This window comes from Plectropomus leopardus, chromosome 3 (genome assembly GCF_026936395.1).
Source record: "Plectropomus leopardus strain MGB_pleo_1.0 chromosome 3, ASM2693639v1, whole genome shotgun sequence".
Classification (NCBI taxonomy): domain Eukaryota; kingdom Metazoa; phylum Chordata; class Actinopteri; order Perciformes; family Serranidae; genus Plectropomus; species Plectropomus leopardus.
Window position 1 is genome coordinate 27497840 of NC_142178.1, and position 15452 is coordinate 27513291.

At 36.6% G+C, this 15452-nt stretch overlaps 1 long non-coding RNA gene across 3 annotated transcripts in view; it reads right to left on the reverse strand.

Annotated features, from left to right (window-relative positions):
* The window catches only part of LOC148190008 (uncharacterized), a 114729-nt gene that overhangs the window by 63072 nt on the left and 36205 nt on the right, over window positions 1–15452 (reverse strand). For all 3 annotated transcript variants that reach the window (XR_015776148.1, XR_015776149.1, XR_015776150.1), the window contains exon 2: window positions 1512–1617. This is a non-coding gene — a long non-coding RNA (uncharacterized LOC148190008). The remainder of the gene's footprint in view (window positions 1–1511; window positions 1618–15452) is intronic.

A 15452-nucleotide genomic window follows, 5' to 3' on the forward strand; every position in this document is an offset into this window, starting at 1 on the left:
AGCCTGTATTTATCTGTATTTATTGTTCTTGTAATGGACAGTCTGTAAATCTTGTTTCAAAATACATGTTGCTATTAAAACAGTTTGAAATCACCTCACTGACACAAGTATCAGTGTTGAATCTCTAAATCTTCAAAAATCTGATTTGGGTAAGATGACCATTTCATTCACTCTGCAGTCAGATTAAACAAATGCATGTTTCTCAGTAAGATTTCATTAGTTGCGCCCCTCATGAACTGGAGGATATTTGTCAAACAACTTAGTGAATTTCCCTGTGTATCAGTGGCAGTCAGCCAAAGTCTTAGAAGAAGTATTAAAAGATAAATGAAAGTGGGAAGGTGTCATCACTAAATGCCTGGGGAGAATACTGGGCTTGACATTGATGTAGTAACATCAAACGTTTTTATTATTGTTCACACAAACAGAAACAACATTCACAGTGCCACCTGAAGAGGACTGACATGTTCTTTTATTATTGAACCAATTACCTCATGCGTACAGCTGACAGATGCCTTCATGAATTTCAAATGATCTTTTGGCCTCCCTCTGCTACCTCCTACCAGGCCTGAATCCCTGAATCAGGGGAGTGGAGTGCTTCAGCGTGAGAGTCACTGAAGCGTTTAAAGCGAAAAGCATCATATGAAACTCTCATATGTACACCGAAATCTTAGACAAACATTTTCCAGTATAAATTGAAGATCCCCTCCACTCAAAGATATCTTTTTCTTATGCTTTCGTCCCTGGACTGTACGGACTTGTATCTGTGTAAAGTTTGTCACTGAAGAAGTGTTTTTACAGTCCTCTACAACTCAAGCAAGCTAGATTAGGTGCATCGCTGTTACAAAAGCCAATCGCTGTCTACTATGGGACTGACTGACTGGGGAACAGACTTCAACACAAAACTGGCACAGACACCTGAATCCTCCAAATAAGAGTGGGCTTGTCAGAGAGCAAGACTTTGCAATTGCATAGTGAAAGTTTTGACAGCAAACATGGTAGAGTGTGCGGATTCTGAGGCTGCAAATCGGACCCTGGAGCTTCCTTCTTACCTACAGAAATCCCATCATAGCAGATATTATTATTATTAATGCTGTCAGCCACTGGGGCGGCCTCTAGCTCACCTGCTAGAATGTGCACCCCATATGCTGAGGCCTTTGCAGAGGCCCGGGTTTGATTCCAGCCTGTGGTCCTTTGCTGCGTGTCATTCCCCCTCTCTCCCACATTTCCTGTCAATCTACAACTGTCCAATAAAATAAAGGGAAAATCCCCCAAAAAATAATCTTAAAAAAAAAAAACACTTTCAGCCACTGCCATTTAACCTACAAGCTAACAGACAAATTGATAAATACACTTTCTTATTCTGATATGTCAAGCTGCCGATTTTGGTGAACAACAGACAGACCAGATTTTTTTAATGATAGAGAAAGAGTAGATCTGGTTCCAACTCCCTTTCAGAGTTTTTTAAAAAATAAGAAAAAAACAACTTTTTATATAGCATTTTTTTTTCATACCTTAAAACATGTCTGTTGGGTCCGGAGGTTGATGTTAAACATATGCTCAGCACACAATGGATGTAGTGTGGTTTGGTTCTAGACCTCTGAATCACATGGCACGCACCTGTACAAAATGTTGTAAAGATCAGTTTTGCATATTTTGGCCTTTTTCACATTTATAGCATTTCCACTCCACAGTATCTGTATTTTGTCATTTCCATCTGGTTAATGTGCAAACAGTTAATGTAAAACAAGCAAATGCAAATACAGCAAAAACAGATAAATATCAAAATGTCTTCTTGTGTGTCTTGAAACAATAGAAAATTACAGACATTCAAGTCTTATGATATCATTTTGTTAAAACTAACATTTCCATCAGATAAAACATTCATGTTGGACAATTCTTCAAAACCCAAGATTACATTACGTTATTTTATTTTTATAGTATATACCATATAGAGTATGCTTCAAATTTGGGCAAGATCAAGTAAATGGTTAAAAAAAAAAAAACTAGAACATATGATTAAGGTAAAGATAGAGTAAGGTAACAAAAACAACAGTATTTGTCATTTTCATCTGTTCTATGTGCTAACAGTATCTGTTAAACAAGAACAAAGGAACATACCAACATACCAAATTGTCCGTCTACCTGCCTTGCAACATTAGACATTGTTGTCGTCCAAGTCTAGGAAAATATGTTATATATATTATATAATATGTTATGTGTATAACAAACATTTCCATAAGACAAAAAGTTCATGTTAAATAATTCTTCAAAACCTTATATTACATGGACATATTTTGCCAACATTTTCAAAATCTTTACTCTCTATGATATTTGTGCATGAAACCTAGAGTACAGTTGAAATTTGGGAAAGATCAAGTTCATGGTAAATAACATATGATTAAAGTAAAAATAAAGTAAGGTAATAAAAACTTTCATTGAGGGACATATCATTGTTACAGTGTCCTGAACAAGATGCTACAAGCTGATTCACCACCTTGTCCTCCACAAGAGCAGTTTGCCTTTTTACTTAGAGGCCAAACTACCTCCTGCATTGGCACTGACATAAACTGGGACTTGTGGAATCATATGAAATTGATATAATTCATACAGACACTGGGCAGCTGTAACTTAACATTATTCCTCTCTGGCCAGAAAATGTAGCACAGCACTAGCCGTATGCAGACTTTAGAGGTAGAAACCTTTTCCCCCAAAGAACCTATTTTACTATCTGTTCTTATTTGTCAGAATAAAATCCTTTCCAGAAGAAATCATCAATAAATGTCTATTGAGCTTTCATTGCCTCCACATGTTTTATGGTTTAAGTTGAAATACTGTGAGCAGAGCTGCAATGGGCGCCACGGGTGTGCTGCAACCATGACATTTAAAGGGCTCACAGAAATATATCCAAACAGGTTACAAGCTTTCCTGGTTAAGTTATAATCGTTTTGGACAGCTTTTTATTAACAACAGGCTCCTACAGAAAGATAGAAAAAAAGGTGGCTCCCATTTGCCCTGCATACCCCGATGCCCATAAAGGAAGCATGGAAAACCATATGAATTAGTAATTAAGTGTTGTGTGGCTTCTAAAGAACAGCAGATCAGGGGGAAAAGCTCTTGATATACAGTACATGAGGAGAAGTGATAGTATTTTTTTATTGCCAATTTAGCTCACAACATGTGTGCTGATCTCACAGCAGTGGAAAGGCTATTTCTGGGTTACACAAAAAGCGATATAAAAGCAGACTTTTAGCCTGTTTCACGCAGACCCCCTCCCTTTACAATGTCACATTAAAGTTGCACTTTGTAGGAATGCTTACTCAGTGATTGCAGCATACTAAAAAATTTGCATGTGCCCTGCAAGAAACATTCTCTGTAAGAGTCTTCCATTTGGAAATCTGCATTGCTGTTTTTACAGTTAATATGTTAAGAGGTTTTTGTAGTACTCTCTGTGCACATCCTCATGGCTTCACAAAACACACTCCTGTATATATGAGCCATTAAAGTGAACATGATCACATTTTGCCATGCAATTTGTTAATCTAATCCAATCAACTCTAATTAAACCTAATCTAATCTCATCTAATCTACCTCTGAAGCAGCATAAATTCATAGGGAGGCTTGAATGTATTCTATCTGTACTGTATGTGCTGTAGAGTAAATTTCGTGCTTACATTTGTACCGTAGAGGAGAAACTATAAAATGACAAATGAAATGCATTCATATGATGATCAGCATGGACTTTTTTTCAGCATGTGATGCCTTTGAGTGTAGAGCACCTCAAATATTAGAGTGTATATGGCTGTTGTGGTGATTTGTTCCACCCTTCCGCATTAGTAGGGTAATTATAATTTATTGCTCCCATATGAGTAGCGTAGCTCTGCCCTTGTTATGCCATAATCAGGTCTTTACATTAATAATTCCCGACCTCTGAAGAGATATTTCTCCTGTTATTTACACTCGTTAGTCTAAAGGTTAGGCCCTGAAACGCTGTGTCCCATTCATTTATCTTTTCTGTCTGGAATTTCAGTGGCCGATAGGTCTACTAATCTTTTGTTTGGAGCACTGATGCATATGGAAAGGAGAAGAAAAGAATAAGAAAAAGAGAGGATTGTTATTTAAAAGGTACACTTATTTTTGTGTTCAGTAAAAAGACAGGAAATGTACCTTTACATGTAAATACATCAATGTCTTATTGCATGCTCATGCTGCACATTCACCCAACATTACCTTTTTCAGTATAATTAAGTAAGAGGAGGAATTGAACTGATGCTTGAACTCTTTGCAAACTTACTATATTACCTCACATCTGGGAAAAAAGCAGAAATAGCTTTGAATGATTAACAGACAAAATATACATCAAATGTGTGTGTGTGTGTGTGTGTGTGTGTGTGTATATATATATATATATATACTATATATATATCAATGAAAAAACATGCAATTAGCCCAAAAGATGAGAGCATGTTTAGAAGATGTGGATAAGTTACCTGAAAACCTTTGGGGCTACAACATTTGAATTAAACTAAAGCCAGAGACTGTGAGTTGTTTTGAGCTGTACATGTGCCACTTCTAAGCAGAAGACATGACACAAGACGTAAGATTATCTTAGAAAAGACATAACATTAGCTATGCTTATACTGAACTATGATGCCCTCTTACTTTTGTTTTTTATTGTTTTGAAAAGTCCTTTTATATTCAAATGTCTTTGCCCTTATTGTAAAGCACGTTGTGCTGCATTTCTTGTGTAAAGCCTGCTATGTAATAAAGTTGTTTATTATTCATATTATTATATCACAGCCGGGCTGCGCAAAGCTTGTTTTCCTCTGGGCAGATGCCTCCATGCCACTCAGACCCACCTTGAGTCTGGGTGCATAGCTGCCGGTATCAGAGAGCAGCGTGAAAGCAAGGAGCGCTCACTCTGCAGCTGTCTGGGGACCGAAAAATCACTAAAATTCACAGACTGAAAAAAAAGACCGGTCAACCCAAGAAAATCTCAGTCAACTCAAAACTTGAATCATCGATTTTCAGGGGGAAGCTCTACGTCACAACCACTTTTATAAGAGCTGTACCCAACTCAGAATTATGCCAGTCGAATGAGATTTCAGCCATTAAATATGAATATTCAGCGATACATACACAGCACAGAGTGCTGACAAGCAAAAGAAAAGAAAAAGAAAGACTGCTTGACTTGAAGAATCTCAGTCAGCTAAGCGGTCTCTGACTGATAATTGGAATCTCCAACTTTCTGCGGGCAGCCCTATTTTTTATAGCTTAAGAAAACTTTAAACCAAACATGACAACACAGAAAATTGAACATATACCAGCGTGTTAAAATCTATCTAAAACGACAGAAAAGATCTTTGGGAAAAATTAATTTGACATGTACTTTGACTATTTGTCTAACACATGTCCCATCTCCTAACAAGGAGGGGATGGGGTTAATGAACTATACTGCACTGGTGGATGATTGAGATGTTTTTTTACAGTCTATTGTGGACTGTACAATCCCACCCCCACATTTCCACATCCCCAGAACCTGCCTTTGCCTGCCACCCCACTAACACCCAACCCCAATGCCTCTCCCTGCGGGAGGTGAGTCCACAATGTCAAATGTGACTGAATGTGAATTAGGAGTTGTGAGCACTACACTACATCCCTTCAGCACACATCATGAAAAGCTGTGTATGATGATTTTTAGACAAAATCTGTTGTTATTTACAGCCCCGGGATCCAGAACTGGACAGGAGCCCTGGAACATGCAAGCAATTTTGATATAATATGTCAGAGTTGTTGAGCTGTTTTCACGGGGCAAAAAAATCCTAGAAGCACCCCTTCTACTCCTGCTTCCAGCTATCAACACTCTGACAGCCAAAACATGCTAAGTGCTCCATGCTGTCGGTAGCATGCAATATCATGTCTGTTTCATTTCAGACCATATGAAAAGAGAACCAGCACTTAAATTCAGGCTGGTGGATGTCATGCAGTCTAGAGGATGGTTAGTTGGCTACGCTGTGTTATTCATGTTGAAGGGAAAAGAGGGCAAGATTTACAACACACACACACACACACACACACACACACACACACACACACAAGACTAAACCTGTTCAAAGAGTCTTATAAAAACACAGGAGACGTTGGGTGAGTTTGATACAACAATGTAGAGATTTATCAGTAAAATCTTCTAAGCTGTGGCACACAATTAAAAGACCAATGTGCAGACTACAAAATATAAATGAGAGCAGAGTTATCCCAGGGCAATCTGTTGGAAATTCTTCATCATCTGCCATTAAAGAAACAAGTCTTTTTCAAAAATAAAAAAGTCCCCAACAAGCACAACATTTACATAACAAGAAAATGTTTCTCCCTCATTTGTCACAGTGGGGTACGTGTTTTTAGCCACATTTTAAAACATAATGGGACGCAAATCTTAACCACACACAAACACAGGCATCTATAAAACCATGCAAACGCACACACATAAACGAACACCCAGGCCTGCAGGCTGGCGGAGCACTAATAGGCTTTGCTGTCAGCTCCTAGCCTTCCACCAGACAAAAGGATGATTTCTGTCACATACACAGTCATTGAATTTTGCATCCAGACCTTTAAGTGACCCCTCAGACTACTGCAGTGAGTCATGCTATGGAAATCAGGGCCTACGCACTGACTATGTCCTCCCATTGCATACAGACACAAACTCTTCGCTACTCTCCAATTTAACCTCTCAGTATCTCCATTTGTATTATTTGTAAGATTTTGCTCATTCAGCAGGCAGAGAGCAGCAGGAAATAGAGGACCACATGCTGTGGGAGACTCAAGGTGAACGCACAGAAGTGGACGTCCTCTATCTTGCTCTGTGTATAGTACATACCTCATAATGCCATACATAATAACAATCTTTATAGTGAAGAGTCTGCAGTTATATGCAGGAATTACTTTTGTGTACTTACAGGAAATTACACAGGCCCATTTTAATAAAAAACAACAACTGTGATGTTTCTGCTAATTGAATGTAAAGAGAAAAATATATCCAATTATTATTAAATTACAAGTATATTATTAAAAGTTTTTTAAAGTTTTTTCAGAAGCTGTCTTACCAGCTCCCCCATTTCTTTGCCGGCAGCACTGTGGGACAATAGTGTCCACCAACAACACACTCAAAAGTTGAGCAGATTAAGTATGGAAACATGTATCTTCAGTTGTATGAACATAATACACACATAAAACCTGTTAAGCACCTCTGCACGTGATCAGCAGCAGAATCGTGTTGCGGTCATGTAGAAAAATGAGTAAAGTTTTGACGCATCAACTCAATGTCTTCCTTTAAATCTAGTCTTAAAACTCACTCTTACGGCTTTTCTTTTTAAGGTTTTTGTTGTATATTTCTTGAACTGTTTTGTCTTGTTTTATTTCTAATGATTTACTTCTTTCATGATTACTTTTTCTGTTTACTGTACAGCACTCTAACTTTGTTTTTAAAGGTGCCAAAGATGCCAAACTTAGCAGCAGCACTATCTCAACCCTTATTGATTTCAATTTACTGCAGTCTGCAAAGAATAATAGAGGCAATACACTTTTAAAACTGTATATAAATAAGAGAGACAACTTATTAAATACCAGAGTTGAAAATAATACAAAACAAAAGTAAACCATAAACATTTCTACAGTACGAAAAAGATGTAGGCTGAGGCTGCAGCTTATCATTTTTACAATACATATCCTATTTGACATCAAGTGCTAAAATCAAGCAGGGATTAGAACAAAACAGTGTTCAGTACCCTATCATACCAATGACATGGAAAATAAGGTTGTCTTCCTTTTTGTCTTATCACTATAACTGGGTACCTATTAAATTTGTATTTCAATTTTTAAACATTGCAATTCCATCAAGACCTATCATTTTATTCAATTCATCATTTTGTTTATTTTTGTTTATATTTTTAACCAAAAAGTTGCATAATACTCTAGAGACTTTTATTTTAGCACCATCATGCAATGCATAGAAAAGTGGTGGATAAAAAAACAGACATACATTATGTCACATAACTCATAGATTACGAGATAAAAGTTGCAATTCAGTTTGAATTGATTGAAAAAATTGCAAGACAAAAACACTGCAGTATTAAAACAGCATCTTCCTACCACTGTTACACACATGCACACACACAATTTATACTATTACACCTCCCTATTGTGTTCTAAGTGACCCACAACATGCCACAAATATGATAACAGCTGTCAAACACTTTTCTGACTGTTGGATTCTTCTTCTCCAAAAGGAGGATAGGTACCATGAGCTTTTTTTGTGTTAAGCATATATAATTACAAGGTCTGAAGTAGGCTTTACCATTTTTCAAATCACACATAACTATCATGCTATCTGGCAAATGTCAGTGCCTTGAACCCAAACTACACTTTGCCTGTGAACTACACTTTGTGCTCAGCCTTGCAATAAGGATGGTTCATATTAGCAGCCACGTGTAGAGAATCTGAAGCACAACACAAACCAGCAGCCCACAATACTAGTTGTATCTAAATGTAACCACCACTGCAGCATCTTCAGAGAGACAAAAGAATGAATCAACTCTCCTTTAGCTGGATTGTAAAGTGCTGTACGCTTGCAAGTGTTTGTTGGAGCTTTGTGGATTAAACACAGTCTCTCCTGCGATGATGGCTGTCAATACATTGAATTACCAGTCACTGTTGCCTGCTCTTGGATAGTGGTTTTGTATTTTTTATGTGCCTCTTTGCTCTTGTAATTTAAACAACAGTGTCAGTAGAAGAAAAATTGGAGTGAGGAAGCAAAAGTTTAGCTTTCACATAAATCTGCTGGAGTTATTGATCTTTTGGCAGACAGGTTTTTACACCTCTTACGTACCCTTACATTCCACTTGTTATTTTATCCTATAGTTGTGTGATTTGTTTTATGGCCACAGAGAAATTGTTATCGAGAACTTTTAGCCTTGACCCCAGCATTCATGTACACAAACACACACACACACACACACACACACACACACACACGCACACTTAAAGATGCAAGCAAGTGGGTGCATGCAGCAGTGACACATCTAACACATGCTCACCCATTCAAACATTCATTTCATTATCACTCATACAGATATAACCACACGCACACAAGTACATGGTTTATGTGTCACACACAGACAGTTTAAGAGACAAGCTACATTTATTTATGGTTGCCATTCTTCTGTCTTGTTGTCCGGAGGCATAATTTGTGGTGGCATGTGGAGAGCTTTAATGCCAGTCTCCTCACACTTGTCTCTTGTGAGCTCAGTCTACTTCATCTCTGTCTGGTGTGCCAGGATATGTTTACCATGTGTATTTTTTCTGCTCAAAGGCTCACAATTACTCTCTGCCTAGTTATTCTTGACTTCTGTGTCTAGCTCTCTGTCTCGCTGTTACTTTTTTCTTGTGTGATAGGCTGTCATTTGTCTTGATATCATTTCCTTTCTGTGTGGTCTCTTGCAGTGATTTTTTTTTTTTTTTCAGTCATCACGGTCAAAAGATCTAAACAAACCAAGCAAGCAGGAAACATAATGTTCAACTGTCTATCATCACTTAACCAAATTTGAAACAAGCTTTTGTAGTTTTACTGTAGGAGTCAACCGATACTGTTTTTTCAGGGCTGATGCCGATGATGATCATTAGTACTTAATGAGACAGATTAACAATATTTGGAACTGATCTGCATTTACAATAACAATGAAAATATTTCTGTCGAAATTTAGAATTTGGAATACAACAAACTTCAATACAAAACTTTGTTTAAATGCCTTTAGCAAATGTTAAATCAAAACTGAAACTTTCAACATCGTATACAGCAAGTTCCCAGCAACTTTTTCTTTATAAAGTTCAGTGAAAATTTAAATAAAAATTGAATGAATAAAAAAAGCTCCCTGAGGTTTTACAAACTAAAAGTTTCTCCCATGCTGGCACTTTCTTTGCATGTATTGCAGTCTGCCTTCCATTGTGTTCGCTGAGTGTAATGTTCACGCTTCCTCATCAATTAATTTCATCTGCAATTATTAAAATAAAACGCTGATACAGATAATTGGCAAAATGCCAAATATCAGCTCCAATAAACACGCCATGTTGATAATCTGTCGACCCCCCTTTATTACTGATTTATAATTAGGGCTTGATTGTAACTCAATATTTGTGCTTCAGTAAAAGTAAAGAAAGAGGTAGTGTGGTTTTGGCTGTATGTGAATAAAGTGAACTGCCATGTCTCATCCTTCAAGTTACTTTGAACCTTTTCAATATTTAACCAAGTACACGATCTCTCTTGAATCTTAACCAATTGCTGTGAGTGTCAAGCATATAAAAGCTGAATCATGCTTTAACTGCTTCTGTGACTTTGCATATGCATTAGTAGACATTATTTTCTCATGTCATGTTAAAAGAAGTAATCCAGGTGGCATTAGATTTCCATCAAAATGTATTTATAACATGTTAAAATGAATGAAAATCTTTAACAGCCTGAGATGTTTTAAATGCGAAGTTCAGAGCAAATAAAAGCAAAAAAGCCACACAGACGAAAAAAATAAATCCTTTCTTACTTAACAGGATAACCATTATACCTATTACCTCTTATTTTGAATACTTTGATAAACACTGTGGTACATTTACATTATAACACTGTGAGTATATTTTGTCTCTATTGCTGCACAATATCTTGCTTTTTTATTGTCATCCAAATACAAACTTGAGATTATTTCATGAGTTTGTTTTGACAGTATAAGTACAAAACTGCAATTTTAATTTAATTTTATTCAGTAAGGGATCGTCTACAGATAGCAGGTCATTATTGTGAAATTAATTCCAATAGGGTGATTCAGGACCCTGACATGACTCACTCTGCTGTAATTGACCAATCACAATTAACTATTCAACAATGTAATGTAATAAACAATGTCATCGCATATTTCCTCATATCATGCAGCCCTAGAAGACAGTTAAAGCTAGAAAGAGAAATCTACTTTTAAAACATTTTTTTGTACGTGGGAATCATTTCAATTATTTGTCAGACAGATGTGTTTGGATAATCTAGTTTCTGATTTTTCTTTGAAGTATAATGTTGTAATTGCATGAGCCAACTCATGTCATAATTTTGTTAAGGCCAGTTTAGTGTTACTTTAATGTCTTGGTGATCACTTGATTTGAATGCAAATGTTCTAAAAGAGCAGCAGATCAGCACCAAAAAAGCCTGATGATGTCCAAAAAGGAAATTAAAAAAATTGGGGTACAGCTTATTAATTTTTACTGGAAAAACTGCCGCATTTCATGTGCAGCAGATAATGAGGTAAACATGAAGGAAAACCATTTCAAGGTAAAGATTAGATCTTAAAGTGACTCTCTCTGGTATAGCTTAAATCTTTTGGACAGCTTGGTAGAGCTGTGGCTTCCAAAGAAAAACAAAATCCCTGAGTCATTGCGGAAGGGCTAAGGTTTTATATTATATTGGTATAAAATTGTAAACAGCCCACAAGTGCCTTTGGCCAACTACGTGAACTAAAAGCAGTAGAATTATATCTTTAATTAAAGTGACTTTTTTGTGAGTCACGGGTAAACAATCATAAAGAGGCAACTTAATATTTCCCTTCCTTTCAAATCAAATCAAAATTAATAAGCTCATGCAGAGTAATATAGCACACACAAATGTCAGGTTATTTTAAGCACCAAAATACAACTCAAGCCAAATTAATAAATTAAATATAAACTAAAATCTTTTTTTATTCTTAGCTATTCACTGTCTTTTCCATTTCCTTATCTTTCTTTCACTTCAGTCTGGCAGTGATAGGTCAGGCAAGTAAGAGCATACACAGAGCTCGGAAAAGCCTGCATGTTTTACTATGTATCTATCTGCCGTTGGCAGTACATCCATGTAAATATAACCCTTAGCCAAGACCTTTTAGTTTGATAGGTAACAAGTAACCCTGGAACTTCTTAAGTTACTTCTGAAATACAGCTTCACCCTATTTAACCTTTGCTACTTGTCAGCAAAGACATTCTCTATTTTTGTCCCTCTATGTTTCACAACAAGCCGGCTCTTTTCCTGAAAGGCTCAGCAGCAGCCTGACAGATGTGTTAAAGGAGCGCCGGGTTACTGCAATTGAACATAATGCAAACTCTGCTCACAGAGGCTGGCACAGGGAGCATAACTGAAAAAAACACAACTAGAACCAAAATACGCTGTAAAGGCTGTACAATCTACAGTATAAACCTGCACAAAAAGGTAAGTGCACATAGGTATTACCTTATTTTATCTCTAACAACAATAATTTCACGTTTCGTGCAACACTTTTGTTATGGCTTTGAAAGTCTTACAGGGCTCCGCTTCTTGACTCACGCGTTAAAAACAGTCCAAATCACAACAGTGCAGTTGCCGATTCTGTTGCCTTCATTCACTATTTTATGATGGTAAGTGACAGATCCCTTTTTCCAAATCCCTTCCTCTCAAAGCTCAGTCATGAGCCCCTAAATATACTGTATGCAGACATGCTTTAACCCATACTATACAGATAGGGATGACATGGAAAAAATTCATTGTGACACACCAGGCTTTAAACTAAATTAATAGTACCCATATCAATACCCATATGTAGCAATACTTGACACACTGAGAACAACTGATGTAGACTTTCAGGAGACCACGATTTGTTTGCAACGTGAACCCATATGTAAGTGCCTACGCCTAGTCGTTTTAACGTAATGTTAAGTAATTAATGTACATTTGTTACATGTTGACTTAAGTCATGTGACATATCTACATTAACATTAGATAGCAAACGTACTTATTTTAAACTAAAACATAATAATTTCTCTAAACTTTACCGCATAGTTTCTTTGCCTAAACCTAACTATGAATATCACCACATTAACAGCATTAACTACATGGTACAATGTTTTTTGGCAATCCAGAGACCTTAAAGTGTGCCCTGTGTTTTGCTATCACACACCAAGGGGTGTGATAAAGCATCTGTATATGACAACCTGGAAGTGAGAACAGGTTGCAATACCTGAGATTTGGTTTTGAAATAAAACAATACTTCTGATACTTAACTCTTTGAAATTGTGCATTGTTTGTTAAATACAAAGGGGTATTGTAGGAAACCATGTTTATATTTCTACAAAGTTAATTACAGTCCAGACACAAGAAGCCAATTTGCCAACATACTTTATAGTCTAGTCTTTGACCTGACATACAATGCCAACTTTGGGTACTTGGGTACATAGTTAGTGCTACAGAGCTATTTTGATCTGTAAAAATAAAGTGTTGTGCTTTGATACCCATATATACCTTTTTTTCTAACTATATTTACTTTATTTTTAATCCATAGTTGCCATAATGCAGTCCTGTTCATTGATTTACAAAACCCTTGGAAAAACATCTGAAGATATTAGAGGAGTAACCACTCATTTTCTAAAAAAAAAAAAAAAAATCTATTAGATAACAAATCTATGTCTTCTCAAAGTGTCATACTAACCAACCCAACCACAATATGAGTTGATGATATCTTTTTCTATTTCTTCCTTTATCTTACAGAGAAAAAACCTTAAAATGGATGAGGGAGAAAGACACACACACAAGAGAAAACTTCCAAACTTAAATGCCATTCTGTTGGGGAAAAAATAAAAAATAATATTTACACTTGCAGCAATAACTCAAACAAGGAGGCATTAATGGTTTCAATGTAAGTGTCCACGTATCCCCTCCTACTGACTGTTCTTTAATGTGCTGTAACATATCAGCAGACAGGCCTCCTCATTATCTCAAGTAGCAAACAGAGCCATTTCTTCTAGAGTCCCCTTCATTTGAAATACATATCCAGCTGCCATTGAGGAAGTTGCATCTTTGGTTTGTGGACAACTTTGTAATTTATATAAAATAAAAACTCATCTATAGTTCAGGAAAGCAGCCTCATTAAATTGGTCCTTTTGGAATGTAGTCTTATCTAAACAAACACAGTGTTGTAATGTATTTCAACTGCTGCTGCTACATCTGTTCTTTTTTAAATACTTTTTCCTACCAAGGAGGGACGGGTTTTCTTGGAATTCCCTCGCCCATGTTTATTGCCATTTATTTTTCATTCCTTTTATCTTTGTTTGGATTTTATTTTGTAAAGAATCGTTTCCATCAGCAATTGTTGATGCAGACCTGTTGAGTTCGAGTTATTCATAAGTGACAGCCAGTGGGCCTAAATTTATATAACATGCAGTGAAATCAGTGGTGCACTATTTCACAAATATGAACTGATCTTTTTGAGAAAAATAAATACTTAAGAGACCAGCGTATATAGTTTCCTAACTGACTGTGACAAAACAAAGTGAAAATAAAAAATCCCTCATAAAGTCACCTTTTAGTTTAAACTTGCTTGTATAATGCGACCCCCCCACACACACACACACACACACACACACACACACACACCACACGAGCCACGTTGTTGGAGCTTAGTAGTCAGTGGGACTTGAACCATTATATTCCAGCAGTTCAGCAGTTCATTGCTGTCAGAACACATGCATTTATCTTGGATGAACCGTCTTCCCTCCGTTTTAATGATCAGAATGTGAAGCTGTGTGAAAAATAATCCAAGGTGCATAGTGCCATATTTTAACTCCCACAGCAGAAACATTTTTTGGGGGGTAAATATTTATCACTGCCATTAACCTTCAAGGCAAGATTATTGCTGTTTACAACATTCAGGTCGTGGCTGTGTATCAGAAATGTGTGCATAAATGTTCAAGAACAGCAATTTAAAGAACATACTCTGGCATGTATAGTATCCTTAGCCTACACCCACATATGCTCTTTGGATGACACTGAACTGCGAAGGTCGAGGTGTCTCTTTTATCTTTTTTAAGTAAAAGGGGGAAAAAAAGGACTCCTCAACCTTTTTTCCTTTCACTTCAAAAAGACAAAAAGGACGATGGAAAAGCTATGAATGTAAAACTCCAGCCTAGTCAAGGCTGTAAAAACAAAAAGCTTTAAAAGTTCAGATCTTTCATTCAAATGTGTAATATATTCGAACCTTTTATTCAAGTATCTTCTCATCAACTTTCTATATGTCAATTATTTTGTTTTTGTGCAGTTTGATCACCTCCTCACTGAAACCTAAATATGCAGAATTTTCATGTAGTTTGACGTGACTTTGCTCGAAGAAAAATGACAGTCCTGGTGAAAATAGGTGCAGTCTATGTTACTTTTAACCCATTTGTCTCTGTATCCCCGGGTTGAATACACAGGCGGAGAGTAGAGGGTGTTAGGTAGTGTTTAGACCGTCATTAGCATGCCTTCAATAAGACCACTATGTTGGCACTGCTTGGATCCTGACATAGAGAGTCACAGCAAAATAATAATAAAACATTAAACAAAAAAAAAATAAAAAAAACAAGGTTGTCTGGCAAAAGAGTTAAACCTAGCT